The 14,472-nt window shown below is 34.0% G+C and overlaps 2 protein-coding genes across 18 annotated transcripts in view; one reads left to right on the forward strand and one right to left on the reverse strand.

Moving 5' to 3' along the window:
• LOC127731904 (zinc finger C2HC domain-containing protein 1A-like) overlaps positions 1 to 14,472 on the forward strand; it is a 384,322-nt gene that overhangs the window by 195,033 nt on the left and 174,817 nt on the right. The window lies entirely within an intron of this gene.
• LOC127731935 (uncharacterized) overlaps positions 1 to 14,472 on the reverse strand; it is a 159,603-nt gene that overhangs the window by 52,080 nt on the left and 93,051 nt on the right. The window lies entirely within an intron of this gene.

The raw sequence follows: 14,472 nt of genomic DNA on the forward strand, positions 1-14,472 counted from the left end.
ATACGTCAGACGCGCGTTTCGTCTACATAAGACTCATCAGTGACGCTCAGATCAAATTAGTAATAAAGCCAAACAAGTACAAAGTTGAAGAGCATTGAGGACCCAAAATTCCAAAAAGTTGTGCCAAATACGGCTAAGGTAGTCTATGCCTGGGATAAGAAAATCCTTAGTATTTCGAAAAATTCATACTTTTGTAAACAGGAAATTTATAAAAATGACCATATATTTGATATTCATGTCAACACCGAAGTGCTGACTACTGGGCTGGTGATACACTCGGGGACGAATTGTCTTAATAATGTAAGTGGTTGCTACAGAACAACATGTTACCTTCTCCATGCATGTTTAAATTGTAGATCAACAAGTCATCCTACACCTACATGTACAGGTAATAGAGACAAGAGGCTCTCAAGAGCCTGAATCGCTCACCTGTAATTTTTTGCTTAAATCTTTCATCAATGATTATTTTTGCTTTTCAATATCTATTAATGAGTGGCTTAAAAATTCCGTTTAAATGTTCATTGTATCTGTCATATTTTCTTCAAAAGCAAAAAAATGCATTTTACCCCTATGATCCATTTTAGCCAAGCAAACTAGATGAAGAAATTGTGAAAAAAGGGCAATGACTCCTTAAGGGGTCAATTGACAATTTTGGTCATATAAAATTTATTTGTAGATCTTACCTTGCTGAACATTTTTGCTGTTTACAGTTTATCTTTATCATTAATAATTTTCAAGATAACCAAAAACTGCAAAATATCCTCAAAATTACCAATTTAGTGGCAGCAACCCAACAATGAGTTGTTAGATGCATCTGAAAATTTCACGGCTAAAAGAACTTGACCTAATGAACATCTTTTCGTCACATCAGATTTGCTCTAAATGCTTTGGTTTTTGAGATAAAAGCCAAAAACTGCATTTTACCCCTTTGTTCTATTTTTAGCCATGGTGGCCATGTTTTTTGACGAAACAGAAAATAAAACAAAAATTTATTCTAGATACCCTAAGGATCATTCAGCTTAAGATTGGTTGGAATTGGTTCAGCAGTTTTCGAGGAGAAGATTTTTTAAAGTTAGAAAACATAATATACAAATTGTGCAAAATTGTCCTTAAAGGGCAATAACTCCTTAAGGGGTCAATTGACAATTTTGTTCATTCAATTTATTTGTAGATCTTACTTTGCTGAACATTTTTGCTGTTTACAGTTTATCTGTATCATTAATAATATTCAAGATATTAACCAAAAACTGCAAAATTTCCTTAAAATTACCAATTTAGTGGCAGCAACCCAACAAACGGTTTTTAGATTCATCTAAAAATTTCAGGGTTGATAAAACTTCACCTAATGAACACTTTCACCCCATGTCAGATTTGCTCTGAATGCTTTGGTTTTTGAGATATAAGCCAAAAACTGCATTTTACCCCTATGTTCTATTTTTAGCCATGGCCGCCATGTTTTTTGACAAACAGAAAATAAAACACAAACTTTATTCTAGATACCCTAAGGATCATTCAGCTTAAGTTTGGTTGGAATTGGTTCAGTAGTTTCAGAGAAGATGTTTGAAATAGTTTACACCAGACGGACGACAATGGATGCCAAGTGATGGCAAAAACCATCACAATGTAGTCATACCTCATAACTATTCACAAACCTGCAAAAATAGCACTAGTAGCAAGGATGTCATTCAGACTACAACTGATAACAAATCATGTCTACATGTACATTTGGAAGATTATTCCATGAAAGCATCAACTCCTATCAACATAGAACAAGAGGCTGTCAGAGTGACAGCACCGGATTTTCCTGCAGAGGTCGAACCCTGAACAGTTGAGCAAGTATGGACACTACATTTAAGCTTAAAACAGCTCTGAATTTGGATTGTGATTGACTATTTGACACAGCATAGGTTTGTGACACAAAATGAATGTGGTCAAAGAACTGAAATATTTGAAATTGGACATTTAAATACCTATTATGGTCCAATATCCAAAGTCTAAGTACATTAGAATCAGCATATCAAAGAACCCCAAGAATTCAATTTTTGATGAAATCAGACAAAAGTTTAATTAAGGATCCTTTGGACCTCAATGTGGACCAATTTGATAAAGGAGCCCACAATCCAAAATCTCTCAGTTTAATTTTGGACCCTGATACTTTGGACCAACTTGAAAACTGGGCCCAAACATCTTATATTTAAATACAGGTTTAGATTCAGCATTTGAAAGAACCCTATATATATTTAATTTATGTTGAAATGAAAAACAGGTTAATTTTATCCATAATATTTTCTGTGCAAAGGGAAATAACTCAAACTGGATAAATAGTTCTCTAAAATAAGATATGATGCAATTTTTCAAATTATAATCAATAATATAATAACAACAACCAGTGATGACTAAGTTCTCTAAAATTAGATATGATTTTACACTCAAACATTGTTAGAATTAGCATATCAAAGAACCAAAGAATTCAATTTTTGATGAAATTAAACAAAAGTTTAATTTAGGACCCTTTGGACCTCAATGTGGTAATATCTTATTAATAATGAAAAGAAATACAGGTTTGGATTAAGCATTTCAAAGAACCCTATATACATTCAATTTATGTTGAAATCAAACACAGTTTAATTTTGGACCCCGATTTGGACCAACTTGAAAACTGGGCCCAAAATCAGAAATCTAAATATATGTTTATTAATAGACAATATAAGCTTAGTTTTTAAAGGAGTTCACTTCATAAAAAAAAATATATATAGCATTCAGAATATTAGTTTTAACAGAATAACAAACAAACTTGCCACAAAATTCTTCAAACAATTTACCAAAGAAAATAAGAAAAAAATCCAAAATTTTATTTATCATTAATACATGTCTTTTCAAAATCTATAAAACTTATCAGTTACAAGAAATAATTGTAACAGGATGCTGTTACATAGTCTCCCAAACAAAGCTCCAATAATTTGTCATTCCCATGGTCGCCTGACATTGGGCAAAGTCCAGTACAAATTGGCTCGTGATATGCATAAGTGATGCCTATGGATTGACCCTGTATGTCATTCAAATCTTCTTGAAATTACAAACAGGAATATATGGTTTAGGGGTGGAGATCTCGACCGTTTACAAGTTCTCAAAAGGGGGGGGGGGGGTGTTGACCCCAGGGAATCGCTTGATATTTCATTTGATTTGTCCCATACAAGAATATATATGGTTTCGGGTGGGGATCTTGACCGTTTACAAGTTTTCAAAAAGAAGGGGGTGAGGGTTACCTCAGGGGACTTCCCCTCAATTTCATTTGATTTGTTTTATTGTCCCATTCAAGAATATATATGGTTTAGGGGCGGGGATCTCAACCATTTACAAGTTATCAAAAAGAAGGGGTGGGGATTACCCCCATGGACTTGCCCTATATTTCATTTGATTTGTTTTATTGTCCCATACAAGAATATATATGGTTTAGGGGTAGGGATCTCGACTATTTACAAGTTCTTAAAAAGGAGGGGGTGGGGATGACCCCAGGGGACTTGCCTTATATTTCATTTGATTTGTTTTATTGTCCCATACAAGAATATATATGGTTTCGGGGTGGGGATCTTGACCGTTTATAAGTTTTCAAAAAGCAGGGGGGTGGGCGTTACCCTAGGGGACTTCCCCTCAATTTCATTTGATTTGTTTTATTGTCCCATTCAAGAATATATATGGTTTAGGGGTGGGGATCTCGACCGTTTTCAAGTAATCAAAAAGAAAGGGGTGGGGGTAACCCCCATGGACTTCCCCTATCTTTCATTTGATTTGTTTTATTGTCCCATACAAGAATATATGTGGTTTCGGGGTGGGGATCTTGACCGTTTACAAGTTTTCAAAAAAGGGGGTGGGGGTTACTCCAGGGGACTTCCCCTCAATTTCATTTGATTTGTTTTATTGTCCCATTCAAGAATATATATGGTTTAGGGGTGGGGATCTCGACCATTTACAAGTTTTCAAAAAGAAGGGGGTGGGGGTAACCCCCATGGACTTCCCCTATATTTCATTTGATTTGTTTTATCGTCCCATACAAGAATATATATGGTTTAGGGGTGGGGATCTCGACTCTTAACAAGTTCTTAAACAGGAGGGGGTTGGGTGACCCCAGGGGACTCGCCTTATATTTCATTTGATTTGTTTTATAGTCCCATACAAGAATATATATGGTTTCGGGTGGGGATCTTGACCGTTAACAAGTTTTCAAAAAAAAAAGGGGGGGGTGGGGGTTACCCCAGGGGACATCCCCTCAATTGTATTTGATTTGTTTTATTGTCCCATTCAAGAATATATATGGTTTAGGGGTGGGGATCTCAACCTTTTACAAGTTATCAAAAAGAAGGGGGTGGGGTTACCCCCAGGGGACTTGCCCTATATTTGATTTGAATTGTTTTATTGTCCCATACAAGAATATATATGGTTTAGGGGTATATATCTCGACCTCTAACAAGTTTTCAAACAGGAGGGGGTGGGGGTGACCCCAGGGACTCGCCTTTTATTTCATTTGATTTGTTTTATTGTCCCATACAATAAAGTATATGGATTCGGATTGGGATCTTGACTATTTACAAGTTTTCAAGAATAAAGGGGGTCGGGGTGACCCCCATGGACTTCCCCTATATTTCATTTGATTTGTGTTATTGTCCCATACAAGAATATATATGGTTTAGGGGTGGGGATTTCGACCGTTTACAAGTTCTCAAACAGGAGGGGGTTGTGGTGACCCCAGGGGACTCACCTCTTATTTCATTTTATTAGTTATATTGTCCCATACAAGAATATATATGGTTTCAGGGTGGGGATCTTGACGGTTTACAAGTTTCAAAAAGAAGGGGGTGGGGATGAACCCTGGGACTCCCCCAATATTTCATTTGATTTGTTTTATTGTCCCATACAAGAATATATATGGTTTCGGGGTGGGGATCTTGACCGTTTACAAGTTTTCAAAAAGAAGGGGGTGGGGGTTACCTCAGGGGACTTCCCCTCAATTTCATTTGATTTGTTTTATTGTTCCATTCAAGAATATATATGGTTAGGGGTGGGGATCTCGACCGTTTACAAGTTATCAAAAAGAAGGGGGTGGGGGTTACCCCCATGGACTTGCCCTATATTTCATTTGATTTGTTTTATTATTCCATACAAGAATATATATGCTTTAGGGGTGGGGATCTCGACCATTTACAAGTTCTTAAAAAGGAGGGGTTGGGGGTGACCCCAGGGTACTTGCCTTATATTTCATTTGATTTGTTTTATTGTCCCACACAAGAATATATAAGGTTTAGGGGTGGGGATTTCGACCGTTTACAAGTTCTCAAACAGGAGGGGGTTGTGGTGACCCCAGGGGACTCACCTTTTATTTCATTTTATTAGTTTTATTGTCCCATACAAGAATATATATGGTTTCAGGGTGGGGATATTGACGGTTTACAAGTTTCAAAAAGAAGGGGGGTGGGGTGAACCCTGGGACTCCCCCAATATTTCATTTGATTTGTTTTATTGTCCCATACAAGAATATATATGGTTTAGGGGTGGGGATCTCTACCGTTTACAAGATAATTACTCAAATTGAAGGGGGGTGGGGGTAAGAATATATATGGTTTAGGGAGACTGAATTATCTACAAAATGTCTAATAATGAACAGTAAATTTCAAACTTCATTTATACAGTCCTACTAGTAAATTTCAAACTTTATATATACAGTCCTACAGATCTTATTAGGAAACAGAAAATTTTCAAATAAATCTGTCACTCCAATGATAATCATATGCTAAGATATAACCCAGATCTAATTAATAATTAATAATGTAATTAACTTCAAAATGTCTAATGATATAGCTCATAATCATCACCACTTAGGAAATTAATAATTTTCAAATAAATCTGTCACTCCAATTTTAATTGTGAGATAAGACAAGTCATAACATGATAACAAGAGAAAAATATCTAAAAATTCCACTTTTGGATATTAAAAATGGCGCTAACTCAAAAAGGAGAAACACTAAAATCTTGAAAATTGAACTAGACCTTCATTAAGTCCCAGGAAACAACACATTTATTATTTTTAAAAAAATTGTTAAAGCGTTTTCATGTTATTGTGGAGACACTGTTTGGCAGCCGCCAGTCCGCATGCCCGCCGGCCCGACCGCCCCCATTTAATAATGTAAGGGGTTGCTACAGAACAACATGTTACCTTCTCCATGCATGTTCAAATTGTAGATCCACAGGTCACCCTGCACCTACATGTACAGGTAATAGACAAAACCATCACAATGTACACATACCTCAAAAATATTCACAAACCTACAAAAATAACACTTAACCTGATAACAAATCATGACTACATGTACATTTCGAAGATTATTCAATGGAAGCATCAACTCCTATCAACATAGAAAACTTGAGCATGAGCTTCAGAATCATTCAAATCATATTTAATAAATGGATTAAGAAATGGTTTCGATTCTATGGTAAAATATGATACATGAGATATCAAAGTATGCAAAAATAATTACTCGATTAGGTCTCAATCTGCAGTTGGTCAGATTTTTGATTCAGAGGTGTGTGAAAGGGGTTATGTATATGGGTCATTTAAACATACTCCTTTTCCTCGTTTTAGAGTAAGACCTCTAGAGGTAGCAACAAGGAAATATTCTGATAAGAAAAGATTAATTTTAGAATTGTTATCACCACACAATGACGAATGTATGAGTGTTAATGATATGATGGACAAAAGTGATTGTTCTATGTCTAATGTGAAAATAGATGAAGCTATCCGCATCATTTCAAAATGCAGTAGAAACTCAAGTCTATCCAAATACAGTATATCCAATGCATTTAAAATATGATCTCCTTTCAACAATTCTAGTAACAATTTGGAGAAACTGTCCTTGCTTTTTAATTCTATAAAAAGATTACAGAAACTAATCATTAAAGATCGTTTAAATATAACTTTTGATATTCTTCAACATTTATGTGTTAACACTGCATGAAAAGGTTGATTTGCATTTCTTTACTCGTGTATATAAAAGCAAGTCAAAGATAGGCACTTTGTTGCACCATATATCTCAATACTCATTATTTGGTGAATAAATACATGATAAGTTTGCATTCGTACATTATATATGCAAAGAAATTGCAAAAATTATGCTAATCTTTCCTTAACTTTCAAACAACGTTAAATGTAAGTAAAGTAAACGGTCTTATTTACTTACATTTATAAAGTATTGAAATGTTAACCTTAATAGGTTGTTTTGTCATGTTTGTCGTCCTATCTAAATATATGAAAGGCCGCCTTTTACATTAAATTTACAAACATTGTAAACATAAGCAAAGTAGACACTTGTATTTGCGTTTTATTCGCATAGTGTGTTAGATATATGCAAAGCTTTTCCATGTCTGTGCAAATGTTCATTTAGCTTCCGAAATATATTTAAATATTAATCTAAATTAGTTGTTTTGTCGTCCTATTTAAAGATATGAAAGGCTGCCTTTAACATTAAATTTACAAACATCGTAAAACATATGCAAAGTAGACACTTGTATTTGCGTTTTATTCGCAAAGTGTGTTAGATATATGCAAAGCTTTCCCATGTCTTTGCAAATGTTCATATAGCTTCCGAAATATATTTAAGTATTAATCTAAATTAGTTGTTTTGTCGTCCTATTTAAAGATATGAAAGGCTGCCTTTTACATTAAATTTACAAACATCGTAAAATATAAGCAAAGTAGACACTTGTATTTGCTTTCTATTCGCATAGTGTGTTAGATATATACAAAGCTTTCCCATATCTTTGCAAATGTTCAGAATAATGGACAAAATGTGCAGAATAAAGGGAAAAAATAAAGAATAGAGAAAAAATGGCAAAAAAAATAAAGAATAGAGAATAATGAAGTGCTAAAATATAAAGAATAGACAATAACAGGCAAAATCTATAAAGAAAAGAGAAAACTGGCATATAAAATGTTTTACAGAAATGAAGAACCCCCGATCAAGACCCTCATAATGTGTTTTACATTCTTGAATAAACATATCCAAATCGTATGCAAGTATTTAATACATATTGATATTAAAGCCAAATATGTGTAAAGTTTTTCAATTTGTTTGCATGTTTTAAGTACTAACTGATATTCACTCAGGCCAATTGACGTTTAGCGCGGCAAACTTCACTTTTTTCAAATGAATATGCTGTTTTATTCAAAATCCAGTACATATAGAAAAACGTACTACAATAATACCAATTTGGAATAATCTATTATCAATTTTCTTTTCTATATTTTTCGCTCTTTCTTTTGGTCGATTATTCACTATTATGTACTCATACGTGACTTTTTATTACATGTAATACTTTTGGTGTTTTTTCAATTTCATGGTTTCCAAAGAGTGCCGTGCATTTCAACATGGAAGTATTATATTGACTTTCATTTTACTTCCATGATTTGAATTAATGGAATTTACTCCCAAAAATACACATTGCAGAGAAAACATTTTGACAATATTATAATTACATAAAAATAGGGTTAACTATTAAGACAAAACTTCACTATAATTTTGAAATAAATCCACTTGTTTTGAGTTTTATTTACATGATATACAGAACCTAAAGGTATCAAGATTTCGTAAAAAGAAAGAAAATACAAGATATTTTCTAATTGATAAATCCGGGAACCAACTCACAACTTGGTCATCTGATTTTTAATGTTCATACGTTTTAAGCAGTTTTTGTATTGTTTATTCAATAATAGCAAGTCAAGAATAATTTTTGCATGCAGGACAAATGTAAAATCACAATAAATATAGAGAAAAAGGAAGATATATATTTATAATGGAGACTTTAAAATCTTGTATTTCGTTCGTTGTGTCCATAAAACCATTTGTATTTTTCTGATATGGGAAATGTCATTACGTAACCAGCCGAGGTGATCTACTGATTGATTCACACGGGTGTTAATTGTTAAGCATCTCTGCATGTTCTGATGAAAATTCTGTATTAAGTTTTTGATGTTATTATATAACAGTGGGATATCACTTTGTTGTTTTATGAAATTCACACCTCTCTGTACACAATCTTGTACGATTTAGAAGTTAACAAAAAATATTAACATAATTGTGCGGACCAACACTGTCTCATTTCGAAATGTGGAACAAATGGCTGCAAAACTTGTGAAATTTTAATAACAGATGCTCAATTCACTAGAAATTTAACTAAAAAGTCTTATTTTACTAGAAGTTACGATGATCTGAATTGTAAATCTATAAATGTCCTCTACGGATTAGAATGTAACCTTTGCGGATTGGTTTACGTCATTGAAATGAAAGGAAGGCTAAACAAACGTATGTGCGGCCATAGATCAGATATCAACCTTAATGCAAACGACATTCTGTACCAGCATTTTAATAAGCCTGATCATTCCATCGTTTCTATGACAGTTCGTATTATTGAAAAAATATACCACAAGACTAACAATCCTCAACTTGCAACGCCTCTCCGTAGACAAAAAGAGGACTACTGGATTCGACAATTGGGAACTGCGACACCATATGGTTGCAATGACAAAATTGATGGTAAAGGTATCTAGTCCTTCCTGTAGCTCGGTGAATGTGATGAATATTTTCAACTCTACTCCTCGACGTAGACACAGTCATGGTCATCGTCATTATACATCACCTACTTTGCATGATGTCTCTATTAATGACTTGCTGCCATTTATACAAAAGCCGTTAGGTATTCATCACATTCACACGAAACTTTATTCATTACCCCTTTCAAAACTTCATTCTCTGTTCAATTTATGTTTGGAAACCACTGTTACAAACCCTCATTCAAACCAATACAAGCTTACAGCTATCATTTCGGATATTGCAAGTCACAGACTTTTCAAACAAGTTCGCATTGGAAAAGATGAAAAAGAGAAAAGATCTTTTCTTAAACTTTCCTTTACCAACAAAGGTCTCGATGGCGTCAACTTAGGCAATATCCTTCATAATAAATTAGTTCAGTCGAAAATACATCCTTATTTTAAAAATCAGTCTGTACCAATAATTTCTTATACCGATACCATACCAATTGCAACTAAAATTTTCAATTACAAACACGTTTTGCAGGATCTCAACATTGACAAATTCAAGTCTAAACCTCCTGATTGCACCTGTGCTAGTTCCCAATTCACATATAATCCGGTTGGCCACGTTATTACCGGAGACCTCAACATTGTCAATAACACTTGCCTGCGAAATTTGGTATCCAAAGGTCCGAAATATCGTGAGCCTAAATCCATCAATTGGAAATACAACTTCAAAATACAAATGGATTCAGTCGAGGATTATGCCAGGCAATGGGCTAAACGCGAGAAAGAAGACATAGATACTTTTTCCGAATGGATTAAGGCTGTGAGGTCGTTGATACAAATCCGAATTAAGAAACTAAATGGGTCTATCAATACCCACGCTACGTCAATTTTTAAAGACCCAAATGTTGCAAAAACACTTGTCCTACCTCCATGACAAATATGTTGTTGTCCCCGCAGATAAAGCCCCAAACAACATCGTTTTTGTGTGTAAATATCATTACATAAACTGCTTGATAAATGAATTAGGTATTGACAATTCATTTGGAAACTCAACATATACTCTCACGACACTTACCACAGAGGAAATCCTTGTTAATCATAGGTCTGTTCTATGTTCCTTTGGAATTTCAACCAAAGATGAAGAACTGGAACTTCTTCCATCACTGTATTGGATACCTAAACTACATAAGTGTCCTTACAAACAACGGTATATTGCTGGGTCTTCCAAGTGCTCCACGAAACCTCTTTCTAAATTATTAACATCTATTTTATCAACAATCAAAGCCGGGCTCCAAAGTTATTGTGAAACTGCCTATTCTAGAGGTGGCGTGAATCAGATGTGGATACTAAAAAATTCCAAAGATCTTTTAGAGTACATACAATCTAAGACTCTCTCATCTTGCAATAGTATTAAAACATTTGACTTTTCTACACTTTACACAAGTATTCCCCATTCCAAACTAAAAGACAAATTGAAGGAGTTGGTATTATTTTGTTTCATTAAAAAGAATGGCGAACGTGGATACAAGTATCTTGTCTTGGGGAGGGATAAATCCTACTTTGTAAAGAATCACTCTGATTCAAACAAAAAATTCTCTGAAACTGACATTATCGAGATGCTTGATTTCTTGATTGACAACATATTTGTTATGCTTGGAGGACGTGTTTTTCAACAGACTGTCGGAATTACAATGGGAACCAATTGTGCCCCTCTTCTTGACGACTTGTTTCTTTATTATCATGAGGCTGACTTCATACAGGAACTTCTTAGGAAGAAAGATAAGAAGTTAGCAATATCCTTTAACTCTACGTTCCGCTATAAAGATGATGTTCTCTCACTAAATAATACAAAATTTGGTGACTATGTTGAACGAATCTATCCCATTGAACTAGAGATAAAGGATACTACAGATACAGTTAAGTCTGCCTCATATCTTGACTTACATCTAGAAATTGACAATGAGGGTCTGTTGAAAACAAAACTTTACAACAAAAGAGATGATTTCAGCTTCCCAATTGTGAACTTTCCATTTCTATGTAGCAACATTACAGCAGCGCCTGCATACGGAGTATATATCCTTATGTCGTAACTACAATACCCTTCCCTTTTCACGAATGTGACCTACCGACTTAGACTATTTACCTGATTTGTAACAACATAAGCAACACAACGGGTGCCACATGAGGAGCAGGATCTGCTTACCCTTCCGGAACACCTAAGATCACCACCAGTTTTTGGTGGGGTTCGTGTTGCTTAGTCTTTAGTTTTCTATGTTGTGTCATCTGTACTATTATTTGTCTGTTTGTCTTTTTATTTTTGGCCATGGCGTTGTCAGTTTGTTTTCGATCTGTGAGTTTGACTGTCCCTCTGGTACCTTTCGTCCCTCTTTTAATTGAGCCATGGAACTATTATAGTCAAATTATAATGTTTCAATAATTTAACTTACTTGTCCTGCTGTGTAGAAAATACGGACGAAAGAATACGAGAATAAAAAAATTTGAAATAAAAATGAAATAAGATGTTGTAATCTCCCTGTAATGTATTTGCATACATGTTTTTCTAAAAACTATATTGAAAAAGAAACTCAAGTAAAAGTAACCAATGCCGTGCTTTTGAGAACCCTCGTTTATATATGTGAGACATGAAACTGATCATAGTGAATGTTACCATAAAATAAAAATTCATAGAATAAATTGGCATTTCACATGATATGCATATAGATTTCATACAGCTTAACTTTTATATAGAATGAATACTGGATAAGTGTTTAATGTCAAGGGCTAAAAATCACAGGCAGGTTTCCCTTCACACACACACACACCACATTATTATATAATAAGTATTTTATAACACTCGTTTAATTGCATAAATCGACATAATATTTTCTAAAGGGCCAAATTCCCCTGATTTTATTTACACAACTGCCATTCTTAAAGTCTTTCAATCTTCACTTAAATTCATAGAATCAAAGCCCAATGTATGAACTTTAAGGTTCTTATACTGTTATGGCTTATTCCTGAACAGGCTTTAAAACGCTGAAGACAAATATTTAGCATTTTTTCCAAAAAATGTATAAATGTTAACCACTATAAAAATATGTTGGAAGTAAAGGTATCTGTTGACTTTTGGATACACATATATTTGTTATGGATCGTGATGTCTTTCGGTCGGCACTTTGCATTTGCGTCAATCGGCATTTCATATGCGCCAAAAATCTTTAGGTGAAATTAAAAAAATCTAGAATTGATACTATAAGTCGGAAAAGCATTAATATTTAAGGAACAAAATAAGCTAAACATATTGATACGTTATGGAGCTCCTTTTCGAGATATTTTTTTTTAAATGGCAGGAAAAGGCTGACTTGGACTTTTTACCTTATGTTTGCAATTTGGTATTATTTGGGTCTCAAATCGAAAAAAAAAAGAAATCTAGAATCTGCTTAAATTTTGGTAAATGACCTTTTATGAGCTATTGAAGTCTTATATGAAAAGAAAAATAGGTGTTATGGGGCAAAATGTTTAGCCTGTATCGTAAGAAAAAAAAAAAAAACAAGGAGTCCGAACATCTGACAAAAATTCCCAAACCTGACCTAAGTACATCCTTAAAACAATATCTACAGATTTTTTTGCATCATAAAACTATGTGCATCTTAATCTGTTGTCGCAAAAATTCTTTTTGGCATCTATGGTATACAAATAAGGAGATGTGGTATGATTGCCAACGAGACAACTATCCACCAAAGTTCAAATGAATTTGATGTGAGCAATTAAAGGCAACCGTACGAATGAGAAAAACCCACACTGAATAGTCGGATATAAAAACATATGCATAGACTCTTTAATATTCAATTACCAGCAGAACTTGACAACTTATAGATTTTGACCTTGTGAGTGAAACGCACTAAACAGCTATTTTTTTAAAAAGTTGTTTAACTATGTATAGGAAAAACCAACAGCCTCCCACACTCACAGCGAGATCGCTTCCAAGGGACTACCGAGTCGGTATAAACATGGAAGTTTTATATTGACAAAACCAGAAACTGATTTTCTTACAATATATTCCCAAATAGTTTCAATTGTATTGCATTTGTAATACAATTGACCAGATTAATTCTAGAACTTACTTATAATCGACTGACCTTTCCTGTATTGAATCATAGATTTTTTATAGTGATATAAAGTTAATTAAGATTAGATTATTTTTTTCTTATTCCAATACTCTTTTTACGATTAACGGGGATTTAGTGTTATCTGGCCTGTGTGTTCGTCTGTCCCGTAGCAGGTTTTATTTTTTTTTTTTTTTTGCATTTTTTTTTAACATGAAGGTATATCATCACATGTGTGTGTGGTGCTGGTGGGGGGTTGGGGGCATGGAGGGGTTTTAAACAAATTATTTGGTTATACATGTCTTGAAGAAAATAATTTGTTTCAGGAGGGAGGAGAAAACAATAGTTTGTTTTCCCTTAGAAAAACACAATATTGAGTGCCCCAAAAAAAATATACTTGTTCCTGTATGTCATTGAAAAAAATAGTTTCATTTTGATTTCAGTTGAAAATAATTGTTTGTCCCGAGAACAAGAGTGCACACGCTGAAATGTCTCGCCTTCTTTACTAATCATTGATATTATGTTGATAGTCCTAAATATAAAGCTTTATTACAACTGTCACATAAACTTAACATTAACCAAGTAAACTAAACATTGACCAATAAACCATGAAAATGAGGTCAAGGTCAGATGAACCATGCTAGACAGGCATGTACAGCTAACAATTCTTCCATACAACAATTATAGTTGACCTATTGCTTATAGTTTAAGAAAAACAGACAATAAACAAACACTTAACACTGAGCAATGAATCTTGAAAATGAGGTCAAGGTCAAATAA

The sequence above is a fragment of the Mytilus californianus genome, unplaced genomic scaffold (genome assembly GCF_021869535.1).
Source record: "Mytilus californianus isolate M0D057914Y unplaced genomic scaffold, xbMytCali1.0.p SCAF_21, whole genome shotgun sequence".
In the NCBI taxonomy this organism is placed as follows: Eukaryota; Metazoa; Mollusca; class Bivalvia; order Mytilida; family Mytilidae; genus Mytilus; species Mytilus californianus.